Here is a 19,173-nt window from a genome sequence, read left to right on the forward strand (position 1 = left end):
GACGAATAAGATAGTTTCCGCCATGAAGGACTCAAAATTAAGTAGTTACTGGAACTAATATTCTTCATGACACTGAGTTTTCTAGGTCTCTGAAATATCTATATCCAATGGCCATGAAACAGTCACAATTTTGAACTACCACCCTAAATCTTAAGCTTAAATAACTTTGAGTCCAATTGGCCACTTTTTGATCTAAACTATTATGACTTCTGACTGTAATTCTGGGAAGATTATTATAGGGTTAGTTTTAAAAAACTCTTTTATTTACATTTATTATCTTTTTCTCCCTATCCTACCCCAATCCCTTCCAATACTCCAACACCAGGAAGGAGAAAGAGTTAGTGAAAGAGGGGGTCGCAGTTCTCTTAGCTGCTTCCTGCTGGTCAGGGTTGTCGGGTTCCTTGGAGCCAGGCCAATCCTTGTTTCAGGATATCTTCAACTTCTTGTCTCACAACAGCAACTAGAAGCAGCAAGAGGGAAGCAGGAGCAGCATTGTTCTTTCTTGGAGCTCCACACTCTCTGGGCTCTGGCATTTATTCTCTCTTCAGAGTCCTCAGATTTAAACTATCTGCAGCTGGCAAAGAGCTCCTCTTAGAGCCAGCATGGGCAAATCGTCTTCTATTATGGACATCCGAATCAGTCCCACATCCCACATCTGGGACCAAACCAAAAACATGTTCATATCCACAACAGGTTAACACCCCAGTTTGCCCAAGCCTGAAGTAGGGTTGTTCCTAAGGTACTAGGTTTCCAACACTAAATCAAGACGTGTCACAAGCAAGTAAGAATTAGTTGCTCAGTCTAGCATTAGGGTCAGGATGGAAGGCTGAGAATGGGTAAGTGGGAAGGAACACACATAATTAACCTTTATTTTATCTAAGAATTTATTAACACATGGACAAACCTAAGGAGTAAGTGCTGTACTGTTTCTGTTGAATAATAGGGTATAAACTGGAACTGAGACAAGGTAGACAACTTGTTAGAGTATCCATTGAGTGAACAGCAGAACAGACATGCCAGAGAGCAAGCGTGTGTCCCTCCCTGTCGCTTTGCATTGCCTTGAGCAGCTCCTGTGTGGTACAGATAAAGTCCAGAAACTGCATTAGATTCAATTCTGAGACTGAGAGCCAGCTCCTCTGAAAGAAGTCAGTGGAAGCTGTTTCCATGGAGACCCACTCACATCCAACCAAGCTGTGTTCAGATGTAGCCCCAATGGTGAGGAGGCGTCATCACTAAAATAATGTGCATTTCTAGCAGTTCCCCCAGCTTCTCCAATATTTGTGATTTTAATGGAGTCTTCATTGCAGCCTGCACCATGTGTTACACAAAGCCTGGTAGATTCTCAGGAGTGCCAGATTGGTTGACAGCATAGATTCAGCAAACTATCTTGTCCCCTACCCCTCATCTCCCTTCATTACCCAACCCTGAGGTTTGGTTTCCTCATTGTTAAATGGCAGAATTAAGGCTGAAGATGAAAGCAAATAGGTTAATGCATATCAACCAGAATGCTAGACTCATGTGGGTTTGAGGCCACCCTGGTCTACAAAGCAAGTCCAGGACAGCCAAGGCTACACGGAGAATCTGTCTCAAAAAACAAAAACAAAAACAAAGCTAAACTGGAGAGAGATTCAAGAGAACACCCTAAATTGGCCCCTGGCCTGAACAAGCTACACACATTCTCACACACATGTGCACACCTCCTGCCAAGAAAAACAAACAAACAAACAAAAACCTACTGGGAGAATGACATGGGAGGCTAGACATGGGAACACAAATGGCAAAACAAACTAAAATGAACACATGGACAATCACCCCTCCTCTTAGTAATCACAATCATGAAGACGTGTACACAAGTGATCATTTTTGCAGTCACTCGGTCAGAAAGGCCTGAAAATGCTGTGTGGGCAAGTTAAAACTAAAGTCTTTAATGTGCTTTTTGTTTGTTTGTTTCTCTGTTTTGTATGTGTGAATGGAAAGATTATTAAATTCTTTATTATATTTTTTTTAACAGGGTCTCATTAGGTCGTCCAGGGTAGCCTCAGATTTACCTGCTGCCTCTGCCTCTGAGCGTCGGGATCATAGGCTACCACATCCAGTTTAAAACTCCTTAGTCTTCAGTATAAATGCTCAACTCTCCCAGCACCACCCCTACCCCACCCCCACGCTAGGTGAGTGCTGTACTGCTGGAGGGTATCTTTCCCAGTGTTTATTTTGAGGCAGCGTCTCAAGGCGTTCAGACTGGCTTTGAACTTCTTTCCTCAGGCTCCCTAGTACCTGGGAGGCCTGAGCCTTGGGGACTGGCTGACATAACACGTTTTTGCTGAATCGTTACTCCTTTAGAAATGGTTTCTTTATGATGAAGACTTTTCCTGTGCTCCTGAGTGTGCCTCGGTAACAACTGTGACGTTTCATAGGTTTTTTTTTTTTTTTTTCAGACAGGACTTTTCTGCTTAGCCTTGGATATCCTAAAACTCTATATACCGGGCTGGCCACCTGGCAGAGATCCACCTGCCTCTGTCATTGGAGTGCTAACACCACCCTCACTGGCTTTTTTTAATCCACTTTTGTGCTGTGCCACACTGTGTGAACAATGGTGCTTCTGTTCCAAGTCCTGAGGGCTTCTCTCTCTCTCTCTCTAAATTAGGGATGTTTTGGCTTCTTGACTCTGCTCATTCCTATGGATTTTAGAATGATCTCCTTATGTCCCTCAAAAGGTGCTATTGAGATTGTGTCCTCAAAGCTTTCATGAGCACCAGCTTCTGACTGAGTCTAGCAATCAGGTGCAGCCCTTTCTTAGAAATCCCAGTTACACTTCGGGGTTTCTAGATCTGCATGTGTCTCTGTGGGACCCGCGATCATGAAAGGCTGTTAGCATATATTATTGAAGACCACAGAAATGTTCCTGTTTGGTACTTGGGTGGTCATTTCTCTTGATCATGTCATTTCAACTATGTTGCATTGTTAGGTACATTTCATTCAATAGTGAGTTCAGTTCTATAGAGGGATTTTAATCTAGCAACATGGCTACTCTGGTGGGAATACAGACATATCTTTAGCACACACCTTTAATCTCTCTGGCAGGAATACAGACACATCCGTAGTACACACCATTAATCCCAAACAATGAAGGTAAAGTTTGTTGGAAGAAGGAAGCATCGCAGTTGTAGTTCATTGTGAGTTTAGTGCAGGTCAGTGGAGGCAGGTGAAGCCAGAGAGCAGCAGAGAGTAAGAAAAAGAGGAGGCAGTTTTACTGGGAGAGTCTTATAGAGACAGGTTGAGGAGAGAACAAGCTAGACACAGGTGAAGACAGAATGAGCCAGAGAATGAGAAGAAGCCAGAAGTTTAGAACAGATTGCTAGAGTTAGTGTGAGGCCAGGCAGAGCAACACAGTCAGAAGCTGAGAGAAGCTAATTTGAATCAGTCAGCTTAGAGAAGAGTTTGAGCCAGATAGGTGAGTAGAACCAGCCAACCAGAGTTCAGAAAGAACTAGAAAGGGTGAGTTTATTCAGCAGTACATTTCAGAAGCTGAGACTTACTGCGAATTCTAAACCTAGGTAAGATTGTATGGAGGCTAGAAGCTTCCAGGACTAGGCCTAGGTTAGCAGAAAGAGGCAGTAAGCTTGGAAGATGATGATTACTTCAGGTGAATAAAAGATACTTTCATACAATTCCCCACTGGGAGCTGTTTTAACCAGAAGCTCTCTTTTATGGTGAAGAGAAGTAAATTAGGACACTGGCCCTCTTGCCTTCTCTCTTCATCTGCTGCATCCCATATGCTCACTTCTTTTTGACCTTTTCTTGTTGTTATCATTGGAATCCCAAAGTTTTGGGGGTTTAGTCTTGTTTGCTTCATCTTAAAGTTCCAGGTTAATGTTGTGAAAAACTTCCATCATTTTCCAGCTCTTGCTGTGGTATCTGGAGAGTTTAAGCTTGGGAGAGGATCTCTCAGCGGATCCTCAGTCAAACTCCTGTCCATCTCACTCATAATTCTCCCTGACTTAGTGCTTGGCTCCACTGGCATTTTCCACAAGTGAACTCACTACAGTAAAAATTATAAATGCAGGGGGTGCTGAGAATAAGGCTCAGGGGATAAAGCACTTGCCTTGTAGCTGTAAGGACCTGAGTCTGGATATCTAGAATTCACACTAAAAACCAACCAAAAAAGTGGGACATAGTAGCATGTGTCTATAACCTCATTGCTCCTGGGACAAAATGGGAGGTGGAGACAGGAAGCTCAGAAGCTCTATAAGGCAGCTAGCCTGGTTTACACACAGAGAGCAGCGGGAGACTGCGCGTCAAAACGAGGTGAACAGTGGGGAACCAATGGCCTCGACATGGGTGGCTTGGCTCACATCACACACACACACACACACACACACACACACACACACACACACACACGCACGCCACATTTAGGACTTCTTGATAGAGTCTTTCTGTGATCATATGCTACAGACTGACACAAGTGACCTGTCTGGTTTGGGTTTTTGTTTTCGTTTCTTCTTTCTATTTGAGACAGAGTCTTGCTATCTACCACCACAAACTCTGAAATTTAGACTCAAAGGAACATTCTTCTTAAAGGAAGGCATCAGAGTGAATCTTTTATACCCGGACTTCTCTGCAGAATTGGAAGGTCAGGAATAAATATTACAAATATATGAATAACCAATATTTTGAATCATTTGGGAAGATTTTTTTGGCTTAAATATGCTAGTGTGTTATAGATTTTGGAATATTTAGGGTTAGAATTTTCCGCATTCCACATCCTTGATATTTAATTCTATTACTTGTTTCAGTAACTTAGTGGCTTCAACACAAATTTTGTGTTCAGACATCCACAAGTTTAGATCATGACACTATTACTGACTATCTATGTGATTTTAGTAAGTTATTCAGTCTCTCAAAGCCTCAAAAATGTCCTTGTGTAAAGTGGGGCCAGGAAGAGTACCCACCTAGTAGATTTGTGAGATAACCTATGATGAAGCCCTGCGCATGAGATGAGGCATGCAGGAGAAGCTAATTAATATTTTCCTGTCCTTGCTACTCATCCCTGGAGACATGGAAGTGGAAAAGAAAAGAAAAGGAGCCACAGCCTGGGAGAGCTGAGAGTCACCTAAATAAATACATACTCTAGTGAGGTCCCTGTGTGTAGGCACGTGAGAATGAAGAAACAGGGAAGCCAGTGTCCTCTGAAGCAGACCGAGCAGAGGGCTGGGTGGCTGGCTTACATGTACCATGCAGATATACTAGGGGCTAGACCAGGCAAATGCTTTATAAGACCAGAAACTCATCCAGCAGGCATCTGGGTACACATGGAATCTTTTGTGTTTCGTTTTTCTCTTGCAGCACTTCCACGCTGAACACAGCCTTTGTGTGATTTTCTTATATATAAACGGGCTCTGTATTAGTTAATTTTCATGTTGTTAGGATCAAAAATATGACTAGGAGCAAGTGAAGGGAGGCAGGGTTTCTTTGGGCTTACAATTCGGGGTTACAGTCGATTAGAGGGGCAGCATGGTGTGAGGCCGCTGGGGTCCTGGCAGCTGTGCCACGAAGCACAGAGGGATGAGTGCTGGTGTAGGTTCACGTTGTCCTTTATGTTCAGTCTGGATCCCCAGGTCCTAGAATGGTGCCACCCATATTCACCAGCCCTCCTAAGACGTCCTCAAAGTGCCCAGGGGTTTGCTTCCCATGTGATTAGAGATCCAGTCAAATTGAGAACAGTATTAATCTTCACAAACTCTAAGTCTTTGAGGGCAACTGTTGTTTTTGAAAAATGAAAATCCCAACCGTTCTATTTTACCAATAAAGACTCAGGAGCCAGATGCTGGGGTGAAAACCTGCTAGCTCAGAGAGGCAGAGAAAGCACCCAGCTGACCTTCCTTCTTCTCAGCTCAGGTCCGGATGGAGAAAACCCAAAAGGCTCATTAGCTCAGCTGACAACCCAGGAGCAAAAGGCTAAAAAAAAAAAAACAAAAAAAAAAGGCCAAAGGCTTGCTAGCCTAAAGCCCTAAAACCCAGGGAACTGAGGAGCTGAAGCCTAAGCTAAAGCTAGAGCTTGAGCTAAAAGCTTTCTTCTCTAAGTCCCTCCTACTCTTTAATCCCTGTCAGCTGGTTTCTTGCTGTGCCTCTTGATCTAAGGTTAATGTTATTAAATCCTGTGTACAGAAAGCTCTTGGATTACTGGTGTGTGCTAGGACTAGATGAACCACACCATAATCACTGGCTTATAATAAACAGAAAGTTCTTGGATTTAAGGTGTGTGATAGGGCTCAACCATACCAAAGAAACAGAAACAGGGTTTACAGTTTACAATTTTGGGGTTCACAATGAGATCAAATATCGTGCAACAGGCAGTGAGTCTTGGACCCACAAAATGGCTCAGCAGTCATGGTGCTTGCTGCCAAGCCTGATGACCTGAGATCTAATCTCAGGGCTCATATGCTGGAAGGGAAGAATTGACTCTTTAAGTTGTCTTCTTACTTCTACACACATATTATGGTGACATATACACAGACATGCACACATACACACTCATTCAATCAGTAAGTGTTATTTTTTAAAAAACAGAGTGACTTGTCACTAAGAGAGTGGTAAATTCGTAGTAATGTTCATGAATTAGTAATTAGTAATCTGCAATCTATCGGGTAATCTCTCTGCAACATGGTGTATGGAGTGGTCATGAGGACTGCATGAGTTGATGCCCAGTGCCTGCAGAACAAACAAGCATGAAACAGCAGCCAGTGTGGATGCCACTCATTGCTGACTGACATGCTGCTAAGACATCTGTACAGACTTGTGATGGAACAAGCCTGAGGCGCTCTGTGGAGCTGCTGCCAGAGGAGAGCTTTCAAAACTCTCTGCTAATGCTGGGGCGAGACCTGACAGCTGATAAGATAAGGAGTTTCTGTTTAGTCAGGAAAGAGGGAAGCTCCCAGGACCGCTCCCTACCCACCAGCTCTGACTCCTGATGGTAGTGTTCAGAAGTGTGAGGACTCCACTCCGAGCAGGTGTGGGGGGGGGGAAGGGGGGATAAGGTGGTGGGAGGGTTCCTTCATTTCTTCTTGCTTCCTTGGCTTCATTGTAAAACTCAGGCCTACTTCAGGCTTCTCTCTTGTCAGCTATTATGTGACTTGGCTCTGAGGTTCAATTAAGTACATCTACACAATAAAACTGAGAGGGGAAAAGACTCCAGGATCTTGGAGGCGTGGGACCATAGGCTATTGATTAAAGGAGGAAAAACAAACAAACAAACAAACAAAAACGAGGACTAGCTACCCATTTTTTAGTTTTGTTTTTGCTTTTTTAATTTTTTTTTTGGACAAACTCAAGGCCTCACATTTCTGTTTGTTTTTGTTTTCCTTCTACTCACTACATAGCCCTTGGTTGGCCTGGAACTCATAGAGATCCGCCTGCCACTGCCTCTCTAGTGCTGAGATCCAAACCTGTCAGGCCTGGTTTTAAAAAATCACCTACCACTGTTTGATGTCCCAACCCATTTTTCAAGTACTGAAGGGGGAAATTTGACATATTTAAAAAACAACCGCTTTGAAACACACACACAGTAAAGGTTACAAATGGTTTCCAGGCTGGGCCTTCTATGATGTTTGTTCACTGATCTCCTTCCTTCATTAACTAAATCCTGAAGTCATCCCCTCAGCATCTCGTAAATGCTCCCTGAGTCCAGGTTGTAGGGCCTATGGTAAGCGGCCAGCACAGCACATTTGGGTTCCTTGCCTCTCTGGGCCTGTTGTGAGGCCACTGGTGAGCAGGTGGGTTGGAAAGGTACAAATGTGACTCAGCGAGAGAAAGGAGGCAAGAGAGATTTGTCCAAGCCACACAGCTTTTGATGGGTGATTTGCTACACAAGCTGTGGGAACAGTTCCCTCCACTAAGTCAGATGCAGCACTTGGGGCCTGAGCGATAAGGCCGCCAACAACTGGCTTGAGCCCGAAATCTTGTCCCAGACTTTGGGCTAAATTCCAGAAGTCTGATTCAAAGGAACTTTGCAGACCGGAGTGTGCACCGTTGGCTTCAGAGACCTCCGCCTGGGATCTCTGAGGCTTCTTGTTCATTCTAAAAATGGGTCCAGCTCAGCTTAGTCCAGATCTGTTTGCTCCAGAGCCTTGTGTGACAAGCTGCGTGGCTGCTCTTACAGGGGATGGAAGGGGTCCAAAGTCCTGTGGGACACTGGCTCCACCAAAGTCTGGAGATGGAGGCAAAAGAGCTAGGTACTCAGTGCTGCGGGAAGACCTGTATTGTGAATATAGGGGCGGGTTCTTTTTTCTCATCTCTGTGCAGCCAGTGGGTGCGCAGTACATATTTGTTAAAAGAATGACTAGGTGTTTTGATGGGAGAAGCTTGCCGCACAGTAAGAGCCTTACCGGATTTAGGGAGGGCCTCTGGAAATATCTTAACTGAGACTGCGGAACAGAAAAAGGAGCCAGGCCACACTGCCTTTTGCTTGGTCCTACAAAGGAAGAAACGGTGATACTTTTCAGAAAGTTTCCCTAGCCCTCAACCTACCGTCACCCTTTAGTTCAGTAGCCGAAGCTTGCTTTGGATTTCCAAGAGCCCCTAAGCTCTCAGGCCAAGATCCTGCTTGAATCGTGGTGGGTGCAAGGCTCAGTAGCCCCAGACACACAGTAGATGCTCAGTAAACGAAACAGTGCCCCATGACCTGTGGTTTCGCCTGGCAAAGTGGCAATGCCTGCTCCCTCATGCCTGCCCCCGAGCACTTTTTGCGGGAGGGATGACTCAGTTCGGCTTCTGAGAATCCAATAGGCGCACGTGCCTTAAATTGTTGGAGATGGGCTGCTGGGGGAGGGATACTGACTGTACTTCCGGGTTTAATGTTTTGAGCTGGGGATGCTGAATAGCTCGGAGGAACGGCCAAGCGTCCCCCAAACAAAACCCGGCTACCGAGACGCAACGCCTGGGGCGTGCTGGGCTGTTTTTGTGTCCGGGGACCAGAGAGAACGCGTTGCGCCTTTAAGGAGTCAAGCCACGCCTACCGCTGAGAGCAGAACGCGCAGGTGCGGGAACCTGGGCCCGGAGGGCAGTGCTCCCTCCGGCTGCGGAACCCCGGCCTCTCTGGTGAATCAGGTGAGCTAGGTGGGAGGGAAGGGGACGGTGGCTAAGCTCTTAGGAGAGGGAAGGCAGCCTCCATGCACTGACCACTTGTCTCCACTTTACGAGCAAAGTCCCTTTACCGCGGCATTGCCAGGGTGAATGCAGATGAGTCCGATATACTAACCTCCCTTCCTATTCCATTTTCCCGCTCTCTTTTAAGGTGCGAGGAAAGGCCGGAGATGTCCCCAGGCCGGGTCTCCCCACTGGCTGGCCGGCTGCCAGCTTCCTTAAGCCCAGGGATAGAGTGAGACTCAGTGGGATCTGCATCCTATTTCTCTTCCTCCTCCGGATCCTCCGCGTTTGCACCAGCCGAGGTCCCTTTCTCCTAGTGCCAGGGTGGATTTAGTTCCCCACCCCCATCTCCACCCCCAACCCTGCTGCCCACATCGCCCTGGCTGGAGCAGGGCTACGGCTTGCTCTCCTGTTACCAGGGAATCTCAGCATCCTTTTGCGGATTCGTAGTCTCATAGATTTAAAAAACAAAACATTTTTTTTTTTTAAAGCTCTAGGACCCTGTTTTTGGAGTTTGAGAGAAAACTGGGCAGGCAAGCTGTAAATCTCTATGGCTGCTGGAAGGAGGGGTATGGAGAGGAAGAAATTCGTGTCCTCTGAGGTGGGGTCAAAACAGGCTTAGCAATGGAAAGTCTGCAATCAGCTGTGTGGAAGGGCTCCGAATGTCCGGGAGCGACACTGTTCAGAATGTTAGGGCAAGCTTGCTTAGGATCCGAAGAAGAGGTGGAAAGGGGAAGGGGGGAAATTCGCGTTTTGAAGGAGCGCTCAGAAAAGTGGGTAGGTTTAGCAGTTAAGATACGTAAGCAGCTGCCTCCAGGGAAGGGCTACTGGGGTCTATGTGTACTTATCTCACTGAGGTGATAAATATTCCTACCTTAACAGTCCTCGGGCATATCAGCCTTGCTAAGAGATGTCTCCTGACTAGGTGACTGACAGGCCCAGTTGGATCAGCTCTTAAAAGATCATGCTTTACCAGGAGGAAATGCTTTCTTTTTCTGGGCCTCAACAAAGACCACCAGACTCTAGTTTCCTCTCTTGCATATTGCACTTGAAATGTTTAAGGAAGGACAATTGTGATGCTTTTCTCTTCTTAAAAAATAAAAAGAAGAAAGAAAGAAGGAAGGAAGAAAGGAAGGAAGGAAAGAAAGAGAGAGAGAGAAAGAAAGAAAGAAAGAAAGAAAGAAAGAAAGAAAGAAAGAAAGAAAAAAAAAAGGATGCATTGCCAGGGAGACCAGAGGTGGAGCCCAAAGCTCATGATGGGAGAGGCAAGTCCTGTTTGGCTAGCTAACACTCCCAAATGACCTAGTCCTCTGTCACCTCCCCTGCCATGAGCAGACTTCTGTACTCTCCCTAAGATCTCTCTCCTTCCACTAGTATCAAACCATCTCCTTTCAGCTGCTAGGACCTTAGCATGTCCCAACTCTCTTTCCCTTCGGTGGAGTTGGATGCAGGCCTAACCACTCTGACAGCCAGAACAGGCTGTATCATCCCTTCTTACACTGTCTGGGGCTTTCTGGGCACCTGTAGAAATGCAGATTGTGAAATGCTAGCTGCCAGATGAAGCACATGTATGATTTACGCCCTAGTCCACAGACCTGTGGGGGAGGCCACATGGGACATGGGGGAAGGATCTAGTGGCTGTGTGTGCAGGGGGCATGTATTTTGAGCCATGAAAATTTTTTTTTATTATCATTTATTATAGTTTATTCACTTTATATCCTGGCTGTGGCCTCCTCCCTCATCTCCTCTCAATTCCACCCTCCCTCCCTCTTCTCCCCCTATGCTACTGATAGGGGAGGTCCTCCTCCTCTTCCCTCTGACCCTAGCCTATCAGGTCTCATCAGGACTGATTGCATTGTCTTCCTCTGTGGCCTGGCAAGGCTGCACCCCTCGGGGAGGTGATCAGAGAGCCTTGCCACTGCTTTCATGTCAGAGACAGCCCCTGCTTCCCTTACTAGGGACCCTACTTGGAGACTGAGTCTATGGGCTACATATGAGCTGGAGTTTTAGGTTCTTTCCATGCATTGTCCTTAGTTGGGGTATCATTCTCTTAAGGGGCCCCAGGGCTCTTTTTTTCTTTTGTGTGTGTGTGTGTGTGTGTGTGTGTGTGTGTGTGCGCGCGCGCCATTTTTTTTAAAAGTCCCAGGTGCTAGGTGGTTAACAGAAGGAAACAGAGTCTTGCTCCAGCTGGACCTTGAAGACAACCTTTGCTTCGCTCCAGCTGGACCTTGAAGACAACCTTTGCTTCACTCGCTGCTTAGAAATCCTTCATGGCTGGCTGCCCCCAGCTGGTAGTGAAATACTGAATGCAATTGTGATGGCTAGCATAAAGAAAGTACTGAGTGCCTGGCTCTGTCCTAGGCTAAAGAATGTTACTATGTTACTTCCCGATAGCACCACAGTATGGGAGTCTGGTTGACACAGTTCTTAGGGGAGTGATATGAGACTTCCAGAAATGGCTCTTCCCCAGACACATTGAGTTTAACTTCAGAATGTCTCTGAGCCATTGACTTTTTACCCAGTTTTAATGACTTAAAAAAATTATTTTATTTATGTGTATGGTGTTTTGACTGCATGTATACCTGTGGAGGTCAGAAGGGGGTGTAAGACCCTCTGGGGCTGGAGTTTAGATGTTTGTGAGCTATCATGTGGGTGCTGGGAATTGAGCCTCGGTTCTCTACAAGAACAGCCAGCTACGTCCAACATCCACGACTAACTTCTTATACTCTTATAATATAGGGAGTAGAAATATGGCCCCTGTGTTCTTGGTATTAGTTTATTTTTCTAAAATTAGCCTTTGTGGGCTGGGAGTGAGGGAGATACACTGTGAGAGCGCTTGCCTGGGATGTGGTAGGCCCTGCGTTTAACCCTTGGCCTAGCTAAAGAAGTCAGTGAAATTTCTCTGATCATCAAGGAGTCGTTAGTGCCCTCCGGGGTGAACGGATGGACACACACACACCTCTAACAGGAAGCCAACAGGTAGACTGGTTTCTAAAGTAATAGTAGGTCTGTGATTTCTGAACCCTGTAACACCACATTTCCTCACTGTAGCACAGCCGGATCACAGGGAGAAAAACTCATGCTATATGGTGGTGTATTTACTTTTGTTCACCTGTAAAAAGTTGCCAATGGTAGGCTTGGGCCCACATCTCCGCTCTGCTTGCTATTTGGCTGTGGGCAAGTTACCTACCCTCTGAGCTTCCGCTTTTAGGAACCTTTCCTACATTAGAGGAAAGCAGTGACCCTTTGATAAAGTAATACACTGAGCCCAATGTGTGTCGCCAGTGTCAGGAAGAGCCGTGATTGTTTGCCATTACTTTGAAGCTATGTTTAGTGTTTAACCACAAATAAATCACATCCTCCATTTGAAAGTTTGGGCGTCTGAAGTTTTGCCAGCTCTAAGGCATTTGCACTAAGAGAGCAGGTTCACCTTCCCTTGCTTGAGCTTTTAAGACGGTGGCCTGTGAGCTCCAGGGGCCTGCAGAGTGAGTGAGTGTGGACACACATATTGTGCAGCTGGAAGTGCTTATACAGCTCTATGCAAGGAGGGAAACCTATTCCAGAGATGGCCTTGGGCCACCGAATGTGTTGCCTACATAGGCTTGTCTTGGGGGAAGATGTTAGAACCAATGATCATCCTTGGGTTTGGGAGGGAAAAAAGTAAGGGTGAGTGGTTTGTCTCAGGAGACTGATAAGCAGCTGAGAGAATATTCTTTACCAGTTCTTGGTTGTTTTGGTGACTAGATCAGTCATTGTGCTATGACTTCAGAAAGAAGGGCAGAGACATGGCTTTTAAAACTGTTTGCAGTATGCTGAGAGGCAAATTCTACAAGTTGTTTTTGGTTTTTTTGGTTGTGCTTTTGCAGGGTGGAGGAGTATGGGTGTGGGTGCTGAACCTAGGGCTTCGTACATGTTAGGCAAGTGCTCTACCGCTAAGCTACATGTCCACCTTTTTTTAAATTAAAAGTTAATTACATGTTTATTTGTGTAGATCTGTACATGCACACCCCAGGACACACAGGAAGAGTTGGTTTCCTTCTTCCATCTTGTAGGTTCCCGGGTTGAGCACACACTGGCAAGGTTCAGTGTCAGGCACTTCCCTACTGAATTATCTCCAGCTCTCCCTCTCCCTCTCTCTCTCTCTCACACACCACCACCACTTCCACCTCTACCTCCTCCACCACCATCAGTTTTTATTTTTTTCCTTTTGAGACACTGACTGACTGAGGCTAGCCTTGAGTGTTCCCTGTGCTGGCAGGCTTGGCCTTGGCGAATCTCCACCTCAGTCTCTGTTGCTGCTAGGATTACAGGCTTGAACCACCAGGCCAGCGGAAAATGTGTTACTTTTTAATTTCTCTGAAATTGCATTTAGTTGGAATAAAAATTGACAGAGATATTGAGTTTAGATATTTTAAGACATAAATCTTTATAAATTTTGCTCTTCTAGGCAATGTAAGGGGCCGAAGAATTTTGTTTTTGTGGGGACAAAAACACTTTCTGGGTTTTCTACTATAGTAACAACTAGCCACATGCTTCTATTTTAAAAATTGTTTAAGATTAAATTTAAAATTCAGTTCTTCATGTTTCCAATATGGCCAACAACTGTGTGAGGCAAGCCTTCATTGGGAAGTTCCAACGGGGATAACTCTAAAACGCAGAGAGACCTCAAGGAAGCTGCCTGCTGGTGACATTAAGTTCCCTTTCTGCTAAATTGTCTACAGGCCAGCTGTATACAGGCGTGCACATAGAGCGGGGGTATCATCATGAGGAAGGAGCATAGGAATCGTTTTACACTGCTTTTGGCTGTTCCACTGGCTTTTTCCACTGCCATGGCAGTGGGAGTTGGCAGAAGAAATGGTATGCTCCATTCTTTGTACACTTAGAGCCACGGCTGGGAAGGGCTCCACCGTAGATCAGTGGTAAAGTTCTTGCTTGCCTAGCTTTTAAGTTCCAGAGACCTTAGACTACCTACCCTGGGCGGGGCTCCTCTGGGACACAGATATCCTGTTTGGGCAGGAGATGGGGTTCAGTTGACAAAGCATTTGCTTAGCATGCATAAAGCTCTGTTCTCCATTCCCACTACCACATAAAGCAGGCATGGTGGTGCCTGTAATCCCAGCACTGTGGTGAAGGCAGGAGGATGTGCAGCTCAAGGTCATTCTTCCTTATATAGTAAGCCCAAGGCCAGCTTGAGTTATATGAAACAGCCAGCCAGCCAACCAGCAGGGCTTTTAAAACAACTGTGCCAAGGCTCCCCTCCTGAACCAGCTGAATTGGTGAGAGATGCTGATATGGAGCCAGGCTTTATGAGTCTGAAAACTGCAAATTTAGAACCCTTGACAATGGAAGACATTACTTCTAGGTAACTCCAAGTTCTTCACTGAATTCCCATGGTGATGAGACAGGGGTAGAAGGCTCTGCCAGGATAGCTTCCCCCCCAGGAAAAAAATTTGTTTTGTTTTGAAACCTTTGTGCTTGTCATAGCTTGTTAGTGGCATGAGCAAGTGAAGGCCAGGGATGCTGAAGGCAGGACAGCCACCGTTGCTCACGTAGCATTCATTGTCACTTACTTAGTAACTTGACATGACATGCTTTTCATGACATGAAAATGCTTCTTGATTTTGGGTGTAGTTGTCTGGTCACAGAAGAGCAGGGTGCTGTCAGGAACCCTGTGGGTCAAGTAGTTGACACTTCTATGGCTTTATGGGCTGGGTTGGCTACTGCAGGGGAGCAGACAGAGCTGGAAGGGTTAAGCTGAGGTCCCTAATTGCTGCAGGTTGGGATCTTCCTCCTATTAAGTAATTACCTAGAATAGCAGCAGCCATTGTCTGAGAAGTTTCCAGAAGCTTTGGCTATTGGCCTAGGAGGTTTGCCTTGTCATGTACCTGGGCTAGGAGTCCAGGGGCTACACACAAGGACTGGACAGCAAGCTAACCCAAATATGGGATAGCTGCTCAGACCCTGTCCATAAAGCTTAAGCAGCTGTACAGTCCTTGAACAGGGCAGGGCAGAGGTAAAGGTGTGGTGAGTGGCAGGGCTGCCTGACTTCGGGGACAGCAGGCTGACCTTTTGTGCTGTGCACAGGGAGTTCCCACTATCTGCCAGTCACTCCTTTGAACCTTCCCTTGCACCATGTCATCCCCACACTAAAGTTCTGAGAGGTTAATTTCAAAGTTCAGTGGCTGATCAGTGGCAGAGCAGAGATTTGAACCCAGGTTATTGAAATGCAAAACTGATCCCTTGGGGAGTATGTGGAGAAAGGGAGAACAGTGCCTACAGGCATGACCTGTGGATTAGCCGGAGCTTACAAGGCAAGAAGGACCAAGTGTGCCAAAGCCCTAGAGGCATGGAAGGAATGATGTATCTAGGACTTGTAGACTAGTCTGGGAAAGTCATGCTGGGTGAGTGATGTGAAAATGACTCTTGAGAGATGACCAGGCTCCAAGATCTTAGTAACCTTGCACCTGGTGCTGAAGACCCTTGTGAGCCAAGGAACAGAGGAAAAGAAAGCAGTGTGACCCTGTGACCCCACTGACCTGCACCCTCTAGCCAACTGTTCTGACAGTAATGTCCATTGTGGTGGTAGCCATAGGAACGGAGATGATAATGGTCAGGCAACCCTGTGGACTCCTGACTCCTCCATGAGAAACTGTGTGGTGGGCTTCTTTCTTCTCAGTCTGAGAGTTGGTTGTATTTTGACTTTCTAGCACACTGTTTGAAATTTACCAAGTGCCCAAAAAGGGGCAAGGCACATTGGGTCTTAAGTGCTTAGAACAAGTTGAAGGTATGATCTGGCCCATTCAAAAGCTTTGGGGGAGGGGAAATGAGGTGAGGTAAACTGGGGGTACCAAGGAAAAACCTACCTGAGGATCTTTCTTGTTTTACTAGAAAGAGCTGTAACTGGTGTAGAGAGAGGGGTTAGTGGAGAATAAGAGAAAGCCAGCGCAGAGTCCACAGAGGTTCAGACCTTTAGTTGGTCGCATGTCTCAGTCCCCAAAGTGTCCAGCGTGGAGATGGGAGCTAGAAGTTCTCATACCAAGAAAATCCTCATTAATAAATTCATGAACATGCAATATTAGGTTCCATTCTATCATTCCTCTTGCTGCTTTCCAGCCTGGGGGTGAGCTCCAGGAGCATCTGTGGCTTGTCATGTCTTCCAGGCTACAGGTACCTGTAAATGTTAGACAGATCGGGGGCTGGAAAATCACTACTCTTAACAGAGAGGCGGGAGTTCATGAGCTCAAAACAAGTGATGTCTGAGGGCCTCCTGGCTGATGTGTTGAAGCAGTAGGTAAGATCTGATATTTTTATGTGTGTCAACAGTTAAAGAGAAGGGATAAGCACCTCTGCAGGGGACAGAGACAGGGAAATGAGAGGATTGAGGGGCCTTTGAGAAACAAAAACTAGAAGATATTTTTTGCAAAAAAAAAAAAAAAATCTCTGATGTCACTATGGTAACCAGATGTTAACTGGGTACATTCTTCATGCTATTAGCAGCTAAGGGGCTTTAGTCTTTGTTCTAGGGATTATCACAGAGTTGTAATTAAAGTTGTTTAGTGTTTGTTACTCCATTTGTATTTGTTTGAGACAGTCTTAAGTATCCCAGGTTGGCCTCAAATTTACTGTGTACCTGAGGATGACCTTGTGCTTCCTACCTTTCTGGCTGTGATTACGGTGACCACCATTATGCCTCCTTCATACAGTATAGGAGATGCAGCCCAACCAAGGCCTTGTGCATGCCGAGCGACATCCTTTCTGGCTTCTTTATAGCGACATCCTTTCTGGCTTCTTTATACAAGACTTCTAAGTTTACTATGAAAAAGTGTACTGGTTCCCAGTGGCAAACCCCTGTTCACTGCATCTTATTTTTTTTTTTTTAATTTGCATACAAAGTAACAGTCCTCACCCCCACCCCCAACACACACACAGGGTTTCCCTGCTTAGCCTTGGCTGTCCTGGATCAGACTGGCCTCAGACTTACAGAGGGCACCTCCCGTCTCCGCCTCCCAAGGGCTGGAATTAAAAGTGTGCCCCACCACTGCCTGTAAACCTGGTTTTTTAATGTACTGTTTTCCAGTACTACCCACCAACTATGAACTTTTGAGTGTGGTTTTATCTTGTGTCCTTTTTCTTTATGGCTTTTTATATTTTTTTATAGTTTTTGAACAAGGATTTCTTTCTAATTAACATAAATTTAAATAGCCACCTATAACTATACCTACTGAAGCAGACAGTGCAGGATAACTCCCTGCATTTGAGGAGCTTATATGGTATTTTTAATGAAATGGGGGGGGGGAAAGATTTTATACAGGTGCCATGGTAGCAGTTCAGAAGGCACAGAAAGTATCCATTAGAAATCTCGCTCTCACTCTGTACTTCTCCCAATCCTGGTTTCCTTTCCCAGAGCCAGCAGTTATTCCAGAACCATTTTATATACATGCAAAGCATGTCTGTATATTTCCTCTCTCATTCTCTTTTCAATGCAGAAGTCTTATTTTACCTACTGTCTGTTTTGTTTTTGCTTGCTTGCTCACTTATTTATTTATTTTAGACTGAGTCTTGCTCAGGCTAGCCTTTCACTCCCAATCCTACTGCTTCAGTTTTCTGAGTAATGGAATTATAGATGTCTATCACTATGACTGGCTGCTCTACTGTCCTCTTTCTCTCTCTTTTAACTTATGTACTTTAACTTTTACTCTCTCTCTTTTAACTTATGTACTTTATTGTTTATTACTCATTGGAGCAAATGGGACTGCTTCATTATTTTAAAATGTATTTATTTTTATGTGTATGAGAGTTTTGCTTGCATGCATGTATGTGAATCGTGTATACCTGGTGCCTGTGGAGGACAGCAGAGGGTATGAGATCCAGTGGCACTTGAGTGACAGTTTGAGGCCCCATTCTGGTGCTGGGAACTGAACCCAGGTTCTCTGCAAAGCAGTCAGTGCCATTAACCACCGAGCATCTCTCCCATCCTGAATAAATGTAATTTGTAAAAAACCACAAGATCTCACTAAGTGCCACTGCTGGCTTGGAAATCACTGTGTAGACTAGGTTGGCTTCTAATTTACAGAGATCCACCTACCTCTGCCTCTTAAGCACTGGGATTAAAGTCATGCACCACTATACCTGATTGTATTCCCCATTATTTTAATGTCCAATAATTTTAATTTGCATTTAATGGTGTTATGTAATTTTTTTAAAAGCTATGTCAGTGGCCAGGCATGGTGGTGTACTCCTGTAATCCCAGCACTTGGGGAGGTAGAGGTAGGCGGATCTCTATGAGTTAGAGGCCAGCATGGTCTACAAAGTGAGTCCAGGACAGCCAAGGCTACACAGAGAAACCCTGTCTCTAAAAAACCCAAAACCCAAAATGAACTATGCTAGCACGTGTTTACCAGATCCCATTTAGGTGGGCATATGAGTTGTTTCCAGTCTTGCATATAAATAACCTTGTATCGAGATTTTGTAAAATATATTTTGATAGAAAAATAAGGGTGAATTCTAAAAGAAAGAGATGTTGTTAGGTCAAGGGAAGGCACACTTTACATTGCCACAGGTTTTGACAACGTACTGTGCCATGGAGTTTGTTGGTGGTTGTGAAAACTGGTACAGGATGTGAGAGCATTAGTGTCTACACAAGACTCACTTCACAGTCTCCGACGGGTTCTTGCTGTGAGATGTGGATGTGGGATGTGAGAGCCTCAACCCAAGGACTTAGTTTCCCTGGGTCTTACTTGTAATGAGACTGGCCTCTTTTCATGGGTGTTAGAGCTGTTTCTAGTTCCTTCCTGAGGAGTTGTTATCTAGGTCATTTATTTCTCTACCTGTCCTTAGTGTCTAGGGGCTTTTTATGTTCTAAGGAAGTTGTCTAATGCCTAATATATGTTGGCAAAGTTTGATCGTGTTTATATGACCTCTTACCAAGTGGACTTTAAAAGTAATTTTATGCACTCAACTTACTACTCTTCTAATATTGATATAGAATTAATTTAGCATACTGTTTTGTTATGGCCTCTGGAGGCTTGC

The 19,173-nt window shown here is 45.3% G+C and overlaps 1 protein-coding gene across 3 annotated transcripts in view; it reads left to right on the forward strand.

The window, feature by feature from the left end:
* Positions 1-8,853: 8,853 nt before the first annotated feature.
* Positions 8,854-19,173, forward strand: part of Abhd6 (abhydrolase domain containing 6, acylglycerol lipase) — a 48,250-nt gene continuing 37,930 nt past the window's right edge. Inside the window, exon 1 of one of the 3 annotated variants that reach the window (XM_055599039.1) lies at positions 8,854-9,105. The gene's annotated coding sequence lies outside the window, so the exon portion shown is untranslated. The remainder of the gene's footprint in view (positions 9,106-19,173) is intronic. The other 2 variants (XM_055599038.1, XM_055599040.1) reach the window with 2 other exon arrangements.

This window comes from Psammomys obesus, unplaced genomic scaffold (genome assembly GCF_907164565.1).
Source record: "Psammomys obesus unplaced genomic scaffold, mPsaObe1.curated_primary_1811, whole genome shotgun sequence".
NCBI classification, from domain to species: domain Eukaryota; kingdom Metazoa; phylum Chordata; class Mammalia; order Rodentia; family Muridae; genus Psammomys; species Psammomys obesus.